Genomic DNA, 12,935 nt, shown 5'->3' on the forward strand with positions numbered 1-12,935 from the left:
ATCTAGAAGGTAAATTTGCTATTTTATTATTTTTATTCGGGAACTAGTGATTTGGGAATTTTTATCCCACATAAAATGTGGTTTAAAAATATCACAATTGTATAAACAATGGCGGAAATTAAAATTATACCAAACATGAGATATAATCGTTGCACAATTTATTCCGGAATAATAAACTCTTATTCCAGTAACCAAATGACCCTTTAAGTAACTAACTTGTCATAATCAGTTAAAGTAACCAAAAGAGTAAAAGATATCAAGTTAAACAAAGAAGTTACGGATATCTGAACTCACGATATTGCGGGAAAAAAAATTATGACATCTTGACTATCACACAATAAATGTTAGACTCAATTCATCTTCGTGAATAATGATCAGCCTCCTTGTCATGAAAGGACAAAAAGAGAAGGATCTTAGAGCCAGTTTGGACATAAGAAATTTTTTCCTTTTTATCAATTTTTTTTACTTTTTTCTGAAAAAAGCGTTTGTTCATAAATTTTTTAATTTTCACGTGAAGATATATTTGGATATTTTCGAAAATTTGAAAAACTCCAAAAATCTATTTTTCAAAATTTTCACTAAAATTACTCACAAAACTCCAAAAACAACCCAAAATTATGTTCATGTCCAAACACAACTCAGTAGGGGTTCAATACCATTTATAATAAAAGAGATGAAAACCATAATCGGCCCCTCGGGCAAAACATAGTTCGTAAACAGCCCCTCGGGCAAAACAAGAATCATAAACATCTCATAACATAAAAATCTTAGTGGAAATAACAAAGCCAACTCAGTGATTAAATACCGAATATCTCATAAAAACTCTAGCTTAAATGAAAGTTGTTTAAATACATTTGTTCAACATTTTCAACAGAGGCTCAATATAAAGAGGAGTGAAAACAACAATTACATCAAAACAAGCCCTCGGGAAAAACATTACTCATATATGTATACAGCCCGTCACGCAAGCCTCTCAGTCACTCGAGACTCAACTCTCATGTCACACCCCAACCTTGGGAGGTGTGGCTGGCACCCGATGCCCGAAGGCCCGAGCGAACCAACCATGAGATATGATCTAAAATATAATAACCTGCAGGCAGAAGAGCCCAACACGACATATATATATATAAAAACTAGGCCAACAAGGCTGTAACAATAGTATAACAGCTATCCAGAAGGTCGATAGGGCGATACGAAAAATATATATATACAATGACCGCTAGTCTGCAAGCCTCTAAGAGTGTAAGACAATCTCAACAGGGCGGGACAAAGCCCCCGACATGCCCAAAACCACACATATACATCTGTAATAGTACCTATGGACTCAAAGTCAGCAACTCCGAAGAAGTGGAGTGCGAAACCCAACGCTGATCCTGGGGGTCCTACTGAGGAGGCACGCCACTCTGTCTATTCGAACCTGTGGGCATGAACACAGCGCATAAAAATGCGTCAGTACGAAATATGTACTGAATATGTAGGGCGACAAGTGTAACATGAAAAATGTAATTAACAATAGAAGAGACATAGAGATAATTTGAATTCTGAAACTAGCCTCGGTAGGAAACTAAAATTCAACATGGATATAAATGTATGCTCGTGACACCGTCGTTCACTATCGCTACTTATAATATATCACATTATATAATAATAAATCCCTCTGTGGGGCTATAATATCCATAACATACCCGGCCATAATAAAGGCTCGGTAGAATCGTACCCGGCCACGTGGAGCTCGGTAATCCCAACTGATCAGTGGTTACACAATATGTGTCATACCCGGCCGTCTATAGTGCGGCTCGGTAATGAAAGTAAATACATACATGTACTAAATCATGAATTATATAGGTGCAATGCGAAACCAACCTTAAAAGACGTATTCTAAGAAGAGTCGAAGTGGCCTATCATCATTATTCCTCAACTATCATGGTTGTTGCTAAAATATATAATTTTTCAACTACGAGCCAACAAGTACTAAGAACATGAGAGTTATGTATTATGAATACCTTTGAAGTAAGTGTTCCTTATTCATGATTTATATGAATGTCGAAATGAGAACGAGTAAAAAGGCTCTAGTTCTTTTTAAGCAAGGAACAAGGAAATCCAAGAATTCATAGATATCCTCTAGAGTAAGCAATCTATGAGAAAAGATCAGGTCTAAGCATCTTTATAAGCTGAAGGTGAAATAACTCGAATCCGACGAGACAATTCGATAAACGTTTATTCGAATTCTAGTCATGCCGAAAAGTATAGCGAAAGCCCCACATACCTTGTCGATGGGGTTATATACTGTTTCCAAGACCTCAAAAGCCTTAGGAATGATTTCCTACATAATACAAACCATTCAAAATCAAATTCAAGCTCATAGCTTAAATAATTCTTCATTTAGACATTTACGCGAACAACTTGTGGCCATGAATTTGTAGACTCTTTTGTAGATTAATTTCCCCCCAACACACCACCAAATTTTTCTTTACTACATCTCCTCATCAACAGAATTCCATCCATGTCTTCACAGATCAAAACAACACAATAAAACCATATAGAACAGCCCCAACAATCAAGCCATATTAATAGAGGTTTCTTAAGAAAAATCAAGAATATTTCTATAGAGGTTTCAACTATTTCTTAAGAATTCTTATGGTAGAAGTTTACAAAGATCAAAGAGAAGTTAAATCATACCTTACGTGACCAGAATTACTCAAAATTCGAAATTACTTCAAGGCGGAGTCTTGCTATGAAAAGTGAAACACCGAAGAATTCACGATTCCGAAGCTACCATGGTGTTCTCCATCTTGAGGATGACTAAATTGTTGTTATGCTTGGCTAGATGGATGGGAGAAGTTTGAGAGAAAATCCCTAGGTTTTTGGTTCTGTTTTGGAGAGGATAAAACGCAGGGGTTCTGTTTTAAAAATTGACTTAAATAAGGAAATTTTGACTAAACCCGACTAGGCACACTGTTCCCGTAACAGTGTGCACCCCTGTACGAAAATGTTAATATCTCTCTACTCCGAAGTCGTATTAATGAACGGTTTGTTGCGTTGGAAACTAGACTTATAGACTTTCGATTCGGTAGGTAGAACACACCATAACTCCCAGTATATTGAGAGAAACGCTCATCAACATTTTATCCAAATTCCAGTAAAATTTAAACCCGTAACTTGCGCGCGATCTTTGTCGAATTTTTAATCACAACTCAAATGACTTCCAATCTTAATGTATAACTATCACATCATTTAAATATTTCATAGAAATTATCTTCCTATCGAATTAGCCCATTTACAGCATGATAACACCGAATACACAAGGTGTAACATTCTCCCCTCCTTAAGAACATTCGTCCTCGAATGTTAACGGTTAACCTAACTTCTGAATTTTTTTTTAAAAAAAATTTCGCCAGAGTTTCCCCTATAAATAGAAATATCCAAAACCTGTCATCAGCCCAAACATACATATCTAAGGCCACACAGGGCTACACATCATAATAATAACATCAACTTGGCCTCACACGACCATTTACTTATACAATAATGATAATAAGAAGGTTAGCCATAACTTAATTACCTCAACTGTCACTGGTTGATATATGTGCAACACCTGCCATATTTGTCTCAAGCATATCGCCTGAAGACTCAAATAAATGGGGGTATCTGGACTTCATGTCCTCCTTGGCCTCCCATGTCATTTCCTCTACATTATTGCTCCTCCAAAGTACTTTTACTGAGGCTACCTCTTTAGTCCGTAGCTTACGGATTTGACGGTCAAGAATGGCAACAGGTATTTCTTCATATGACAAGTTCTCAGAAACTTCAATATCCTCGATAGGGCTGATGCAAGAAGGATCACCTAAGAATTTCCGAAGCATGGAAATGTGAAATACCGGATGGATTGCTTCTAATTCTGGTGGCAGGTCAAGTTTGTAGGCTACTCGCCCAATTCTCTGAACAATCTGATATGGCCCAACATATCTAGGGCTGAGTTTTCCTTTCTTACCAAATCTCATTACACCCTTCATAGGCGACACTTTCAAGAATACCCAGTCTCCCACAGCAAATTCCAAGTCTCGACGTCGGTTATCTGAATATGATTTCTGTCGACTTTGAGCTGTACGCAACCTTTCCTGGATCAACTTTACCTTTTCTACAGCTTGCTGTACCAATTCAGGTCCTAGCAACTTTGTCTCGCCAACATCAAACCAGCCAATAGGAGATCTGCATTTCCTCCCATATAGTGCCTCATAAGGTGCCATCTGAATACCTGCATGATAACTGTTATTGTAGGCAAACTCAATAAGCGGTAAATGATCTTCCCAACTTCCCTTGAAGTCTAAGACACAAGCTCGCAACATATCTTCGAGTGTCTGAATAGTGCGTTCGGCTTGTCCGTCGGTCTGCGGATGAAATGCTGTACTAAGGTTAACAAGAGTACCCAAACCTTCTTGAAAAGACCTCCAGAAATTAGCTGTAAATTGGGCACCTCTGTCAGATATAATAGAAAACGGAACTCCATGTAGCCGAACTATTTCCTTGATATACAGGCTCGCATAGTCTTCAGCTGAATAGGTGGTCCTAACTGGGAGAAAGTGAGCTGATTTCGTCAGCCTATCCACAATGACCCAAATAGAATTGAACTTACGGCGAGAATTGGGCAATCCTGTAATGAAATCCATATTAATCGATTCCCATTTCCAAGCTGGAATCTCAATATTTTGAAGTAGCCCTCCAGGTTTCTGGTGTTCAGCTTTAACCTGCTGGCAGTTAGGACACTGAGCCACAAATGTGGCTATATCTTTCTTCATGCCGTTCCACCAGTATAGCTGACGAAGATCGTGATACATTTTGGTTGAACCAGGATGAACTGAGTACCGAGACTGGTGCATCTCTGTCATAATTTGCTTACGAAGCTCCCCAACATTAGGTACACACCATCGACCTTTATATTTTAGAATTCCATTATCAGATTGGTCGAACAACTGCTTCTTCTGAAAAGGGATACTCTCTTTAATTTTGAGTAACTCCGGATCCTCAAATTGACGCATTTCTACCTCAGCTACCAGTGATGACCCCGCAATATTTTGGACTACTACACCCTGGTCACCTGTATCATGTAGCCGTACACTCAGGTTAGCCAATTGATATATCTCTTTAGTCATTTCTAATTTCCCAGCTTTTACATGCTTCAAGCTGCCCATGGATTTGCGACTCAATGCATCAGCTACCACATTCGCTTTGCCCGGATGGTACAAAATATCCACATCATAGTCCTTCAGCAATTCAAGCCATCTTCTTTGTCTCAAGTTCAAGTCTTTCTGCTTAAATATATATTGTAAACTTTTGTGATCTGTATAGATATCCACATGAACACCATAAAGATAATGACGCCATATTTTCAAGGCAAATATAACGGCTGCTAACTCAATATCGTGAGTCGGATAATTGTATTCGTGCTTCCGCAACTGCCTTGAAGCATATGCAATAACTTTTCCATGCTGCATTAGAACACATCCCAATCCAACCCTGGATGCATCACAATATACCACATAACCTTCAGATCCTTCAGGAAGTGCTAGAACAGGTGCTGATGTTAAGCGTTTCTTCAACTCATAAAAGCTCCTTTCACATGCATCAGACCATTGGAACTTAACGGCTTTGTGTGTCAATTTTGTCATGGGAGCAGCAATAGAAGAGAAGTTCTCAACAAATCTCCGATAATAACCAGCTAAGCCCAAGAAACTACGAACTTCCGTAGGAGTTGTGGGTCTAGGCCAGTTTTGTACTGCTTCAATTTTCTGACCATCTACCTTAATACCTTTATCGGAAACGATATGCCCAAGGAAAACCACTGAATTCAACCAAAATTCACATTTGGAGAATTTAGCATATAATTTCTGATTTTTCAAAGTCTGCAACACCACACGCAAATGATCCTCATGTTCTGCTTCTGATTGAGAATATACCAGAATATCATCAATGAAAACAATTACAAATATATCTAGAAATGGCTTGAAAACCCGATTCATTAAATCCATAAAAGCTGCTGGCGCATTAGTAAGACCGAAAGACATCACAAGAAATTCATAATGGCCATATCTAGTCCGGAAAGCCGTTTTCGGAATATCTCTCTCCTTAACTCGCAATTGGTGATAGCCGGATCGAAGGTCAATCTTTGAGAAATATTTGGCACCTTGCAACTGATCAAACAAATCATCAATTCTGGGTAAAGGGTACTTGTTTTTGATAGTCACTTTGTTGAGCTGGCGATAGTCAATACACATTCTTAACGAACCATCCTTCTTACGAACAAACAATACTGGTGCACCCCAAGGAGATGTGCTGGGCCTGATAAAGCCCTTATTTAGAAGATCCTTCAACTGGGCTTTCAATTCTTTTAACTCAGCAGGAGCCATTCTGTATGGAGGAATAGATATTGGTTGAGTATCTGGAAGCATATCAATAGCAAAGTCGATTTCTCTTTCTGGAGGAAGACCAGGAAGTTCATCAGGAAATACATCAGGAAATTCATTCACGACGGGAACCGGATTGAAGGGTTGGAGATTTCACCTCCATATCATGCACTCGTACCAAATGATAGATGTACCCTTTCAAAATCATCCTTCGAGCTTTAAGGTAAGAAATAAACTTTCCCTTAGGCGCTGCAGCATCACCTTTCCATTCAATAATAGGCTCACTTGGAAAATTAAAACGAACAATCTTTGTCGAGCAATCTACATTGGCATAACAAGAAGCCAACCAATCCATACCCATAATGATATTAAAATCAACCATTTCGAGCTCATGCAAATCAGCTAACGTATGGCGGTCATGAATCTTCACGTCACAACTTCGATATACCCGTCTAACTACAACAGACTCACCCATTGGCGTAGATACCTCAAAGGACTTTTGCAACAATTCAGGCTCTCTATCCCATTTACTAGCAACTAAGGGGGAGATATACGACAATGTAGAACCAGGATCTATCAAGGCATACATATCGATAGAAAAGACGGATAGTATACCTGTAACCACGTCCGGAGATGACTCTAAATCCTGACGACTCGATAAAGCATATATGCGATTCTGCTGACCTCCTGAACCAGAAGCTCCAAATCTTCCCCTACCCCTGCCAGCTGATGTCTGCATACTCTGTCTAGGAGGACGTACCGAGGAAGAAGAAGCCCCTGCAGATGCCGTTGGCTGAGCCATACCCCCTCCACCTGTCATCGGACAATGTCTCATAATATGACCTGGCTGTCCACATGTATAACATGCATCAGAACCCTGGCGACATGGTCCAAAATGATTTCGGCCACATCGATCACATCTAAGAAACTGAGGCCTCATCTGACTGAACTCGCCTCTAAACTGTGGACCTGGGGTCCGTGAACTCTGACCTGGACCAGAATAAGTGGTCCGATCCTGGCGCTGTCCCTGAAACTGTGGCGGTGCACTGGCTGCCGGATAAGACTGGCGCCGGGGAAACTGTGGCCTAAATCCACCTCGAAACTCTCCTATGTTACCTGCGAACCGCGCCCTCTTCTGTTGCCCTCTATCATGCTCTCGATTGGCTCGTTGTTGCCTCTTGCGATCCTCTAGACCCTGTGCATATGCTTGAATACGGGCAATATCCATTCCTTGATTTAGAGAAGCTGTAGTGCACTCATTTATCAAGTGTGCCCCCAAACCACTAACAAACTGGTGTACCCGATCACTCATATCAGCAACAATCGTAGGAGCATACCTAGCCAAAGAGTTGAACTGCATGCTATATTCCCGAACGCTCATATTACCCTGTTCTAAGTGTAAGAACCTATCTCGTCGGGCTCTTCGAAGCTCGATTGGCAAATATTGCTGTAATAATGCCTCAGAGAACTCCTTCCATGTCACTGGTGGCACATTAGGCCCCCGAGTTTGCTTCCAAGTCTCATACCATGTCACAGCAACATCACGTAGTCTATAAGAAGTAAACTCCACCGACTCAACATCCGTGGCATGTATAATTTGTAAGGTCCGTTGCATAAGATCCAGAAAATCCTGTGGGTCAGCATTATGATCAACCCCTGTAAATACTGGAGGATCCAAGTTGATAAAGTCTCGAACTCTCGCACTCACGGACCTATCAGCAATATCGAAGGTCTGGTGTTGGGCCTGGGAGGCCACTATTCGAGTCAGCAATTGTACAACACTCCGCATGTCTAGGTCCTGATCAGGAACAACTGGGAGAGGGCCTGGAGGTATGTTAGCTCCTCTACGCTCTTCCGGGGGTGGTGGGGGTACAGCCCCGAAAGCTTGAGAATCAACCTCATTCTGTGGCTCATGTTGATCTACATTAGCAGGTGGCACCTGACTTGTGCCCTCTCCCGCCTCCTCATCCAACCTCTGAATAAATTTCATAGCCACTTGTCGTCTCCTAGTGTTAGGCATCACTGAGAAGGTAAACAAAAAGAGAATTAGGAATGAACACTTATGATTAGGCTCTATTGCACGATCTAGATCAAGAAGAAAGTAATAATCCTAAATGCCCAATAGCCTCATGTTTATAAGTGTGGTGCACAACACACCATAAACAAGACTCTACTAGACACGGCTTGTAGACTCCCTAGGACTGACCTGCTCTGATACCAAGTTTGTCACACCCCAACCTTGGGAGGTGTGGCTGGCACCCGATGCCCGAAGGCCCGAGCGAACCAACCATGAGATATGATCTAAAATATAATAACCTGCAGGCAGAAGAGCCCAACACGACATATATATATATAAAAACTAGGCCAACAAGGCTGTAACAACAGTATAACAGCTATCCAGAAGGTCGATAGGGCGATACGAAAAATATATATATACAATGACCGCTAGTCTGCAAGCCTCTAAGAGTGTAAGACAATCTCAACAGGGCGGGACAAAGCCCCCGACATGCCCAAAACCACACATATACATCTGTAATAGTACCTATGGACTCAAAGTCAGCAACTCCGAAGAAGTGGAGTGCGAAACCCAACGCTGATCCTGGGGGTCCTACTGAGGAGGCACGCCACTCTGTCTATTCGAACCTGTGGGCATGAACACAGCGCATAAAAATGCGTCAGTACGAAATATGTACTGAATATGTAGGGCGACAAGTGTAACATGAAAAATGTAATTAACAATAGAAGAGACATAGAGATAATTTGAATTCTGAAACTAGCCTCGGTAGGAAACTAAAATTCAACATGGATATAAATGTATGCTCGTGACACCGTCGTTCACTATCGCTACTTATAATATATCACATTATATAATAATAAATCCCTCTGTGGGGCTATAATATCCATAACATACCCGGCCATAATAAAGGCTCGGTAGAATCGTACCCGGCCACGTGGAGCTCGGTAATCCCAACTGATCAGTGGTTACACAATATGTGTCATACCCGGCCGTCTATAGTGCGGCTCGGTAATGAAAGTAAATACATACATGTACTAAATCATGAATTATATAGGTGCAATGCGAAACCAACCTTAAAAGACGTATTCTAAGAAGAGTCGAAGTGGCCTATCATCATTATTCCTCAACTATCATGGTTGTTGCTAAAATATATAATTTTTCAACTACGAGCCAACAAGTACTAAGAACATGAGAGTTATGTATTATGAATACCTTTGAAGTAAGTGTTCCTTATTCATGATTTATATGAATGTCGAAATGAGAACGAGTAAAAAGGCTCTAGTTCTTTTTAAGCAAGGAACAAGGAAATCCGAGAATTCATAGATATCCTCTAGAGTAAGCAATCTATGAGAAAAGATCAGGTCTAAGCATCTTTATAAGCTGAAGGTGAAATAACTCGAATCCGACGAGACAATTCGATAAACGTTTATTCGAATTCTAGTCATGCCGAAAAGTATAGCGAAAGCCCCACATACCTTGTCGATGGGGTTATATACTGTTTCCAAGACCTCAAAAGCCTTAGGAATGATTTCCTACATAATACAAACCATTCAAAATCAAATTCAAGCTCATAGCTTAAATAATTCTTCATTTAGACATTTACGCGAACAACTTGTGGCCATGAATTTGTAGACTCTTTTGTAGATTAATTTCCCCCCAACACACCACCAAATTTTTCTTTACTACATCTCCTCATCAACAGAATTCCATCCATGTCTTCACAGATCAAAACAACACAATAAAACCATATAGAACAGCCCCAACAATCAAGCCATATTAATAGAGGTTTCTTAAGAAAAATCAAGAATATTTCTATAGAGGTTTCAACTATTTCTTAAGAATTCTTATGGTAGAAGTTTACAAAGATCAAAGAGAAGTTAAATCATACCTTACGTGACCAGAATTACTCAAAATTCGAAATTACTTCAAGGCGGAGTCTTGCTATGAAAAGTGAAACACCGAAGAATTCACGATTCCGAAGCTACCATGGTGTTCTCCATCTTGAGGATGACTAAATTGTTGTTATGCTTGGCTAGATGGATGGGAGAAGTTTGAGAGAAAATCCCTAGGTTTTTGGTTCTGTTTTGGAGAGGATAAAACGCAGGGGTTCTGTTTTAAAAATTGACTTAAATAAGGAAATTTTGACTAAACCCGACTAGGCACACTGTTCCCGTAACAGTGTGCACCCCTGTACGAAAATGTTAATATCTCTCTACTCCGAAGTCGTATTAATGAACGGTTTGTTGCGTTGGAAACTAGACTCATAGACCTTCGATTAGGTAGGTAGAACACACCATAACTCCCAGTATATTGAGAGAAACGCTCATCAACATTTTATCCAAATTCCAGTAAAATTTAAACCCGTAACTTGCGCGCGATCTTTGTCGAATTTTTAATCACAACTCAAATGACTTCCAATCTTAATGTATAACTATCACATCATTTAAATATTTCATAGAAATTATCTTCCTATCGAATTAGCCCATTTACAGCATGATAACGCCGAATACACAAGGTGTAACATCTCATCAGTCCACGCTCACACTCAGCACTTACACTCAATAAGTACCATATAGTAACCGCTGCGGCGTGCAACCCGTTCCATATATATAGTCGACTGCGCTCACTGGGAGTGTGCAGACTCCGGAGGGGCTCCTACAACCCAAGCGCTATATATATATAAATATTATATTGTTGCGGCGTGCAGCCCGATCCATAAATATATAATCCTCACAACCAGGACCTCAGCCTCTCTCAATCATTAACCTCACTATTAGACCCTCGGTCTATCTCAGTCATTAACCTCATAATCAGACCCTCGGTCTATCTCAGTTAATACCCTCACAATCAGACCCTCGCTCTATCTCAGTCATCAACCTCACAATCGGACCCTCGGTCTATCTAAGTTATCAACCTCACAATCACTCGGACCATCGGTAAAACAGGGAACTCAGCCAAAACAGTTTTCACATTTTAAGAAGTAAAGTGATAAAACCAGATTTAAACAATAACAGGTAAAACATGACTGAGGATATGCTTTCAAAGCAAATAGAGTGAGGAAAAATAGTGAAATGTCTCTAAGGGTCTCAACAGGTCGGCACAAGGCCCCAAACATGGCATACAACCAGAGATGTAATATCAATCTCTAAAATATGGAATATCATAAGATTTAAAATCAAATACGCAACTTAACAGTCGTACAGGACGGACCAAGTCACAACCCCCAACGGTGCACGACTCTACGCTCGTCATCTAGTGTGTGTGACACCTCAAAATAGCACAACGATGTGAAATCCAGGGTTTCAAACCCTCAGGACAGCATTTACAATCATTACTTACCTCGATCCGGTCCAAACTCTAGCCCACGATGCCTTTGCCCCCACGAATCGACCTCCAGATGCTCCAAATCTAGCCACAATCAGTACATAATTATTAAAATATGCTAATAGAATAAAGCCCACTCGAAAATATTCAATTTACATCAAAAATCCCGAAATTACTCAAACCCGGCCGCCGGGACCATGTCTCGGAATCCGATAAAAGTCACATAAATAGAATCCTCATCCTCTCACGAGTCTATACATACCAAGAACATCAAAATCGGACCTCAATTGCCCCTTCAAATCCCCAATTTACACTCTCCAAATTCGAGCCTTAATTCCTCAATTATAGGCTTAATTTCCATGATTAATTAGGTAGAATTCACACAAGAATCAAGTATTACGTTCAAAAATCTTACCTCCAGGTGTTATATCTTGAATCCCTCTTCAAATCCTTCTCAAAAAGCTCCAAAATGCCCAAAAATGGTGACAGTCAGCCCAAAATCGTGGACAATGGCTATTTAAACATTTTGTCCAGGCATCAAAACCCTTCTTCGCGAACGCGGTCAAAGCCTCGCGTTCGCGAAACACAATCCAGCTTTGACCAAAAATCCTTCTTCGCGATCGCGTCTTACCACTAACGAACGCGATGCTTCCACAGACTAACCCTTCGCGATCACGTAACCTCTATCGCGAACGCGATGAGTAAACACCCTGAAGCTCAGCTGCCCAATTCCTTTTACGCGAACACGGTCCACTTCACGCGAACGCGATGACCAATCATACAACCTCTTCGCGAACGCAGATCCTGCCTTGCGAACGCGAAGGCTAAAATTCCAGCCTTTACCAGCTAACCCTTCGGAACGCGAGGGCCTACTCGCGAACGCGAAGACCATTTTATCTACAACACTGATCAGCAATTTCTGCAACTTTTCAAAATATAAAATGGCCCGATGGACTACCCGAAACTCACCCGAGGCCCTCGGGACCTCAACAAAACATACCAATATATCCCATAACATTATTCAAACTTGTTTCAATCTTCGAAACGCTCAAAACAACATTAAAACACCAAATTTGCATCGAATTCAAGCCTAAGAATTCCAAAATCTTCCGAATTACGCTTTTGATAAAAAACCCAACCAAACCACGTCCGAATGACCTGAAATTTTGCACACATGTCACAAATGACACAAC

The 12,935-nt window shown here is 40.5% G+C and overlaps 2 long non-coding RNA genes across 2 annotated transcripts; both read right to left on the bottom strand.

Annotated features, from left to right (window-relative positions):
* Positions 1-1,170: 1,170 nt before the first annotated feature.
* LOC138872071 (uncharacterized) lies at positions 1,171-3,031 on the bottom strand. Its single transcript, XR_011400487.1, has 3 exons — positions 2,680-3,031; positions 2,267-2,323; positions 1,171-1,417 (listed from the first exon to the last, which is right to left on the bottom strand). It is a non-coding gene; the product is annotated as an uncharacterized lncRNA (long non-coding RNA).
* A 5,748-nt stretch (positions 3,032-8,779) lies between these two features.
* On the bottom strand, positions 8,780-10,658 carry LOC138872068 (uncharacterized). The gene is made up of 3 exons (XR_011400485.1): positions 10,307-10,658; positions 9,894-9,950; positions 8,780-9,044 (listed from the first exon to the last, which is right to left on the bottom strand). It is a non-coding gene; the product is annotated as an uncharacterized lncRNA (long non-coding RNA).
* Positions 10,659-12,935: the final 2,277 nt, after the last annotated feature.

The sequence above is a fragment of the Nicotiana sylvestris genome, chromosome 6 (assembly GCF_000393655.2).
Source record: "Nicotiana sylvestris chromosome 6, ASM39365v2, whole genome shotgun sequence".
In the NCBI taxonomy this organism is placed as follows: Eukaryota; Viridiplantae; Streptophyta; class Magnoliopsida; order Solanales; family Solanaceae; genus Nicotiana; species Nicotiana sylvestris.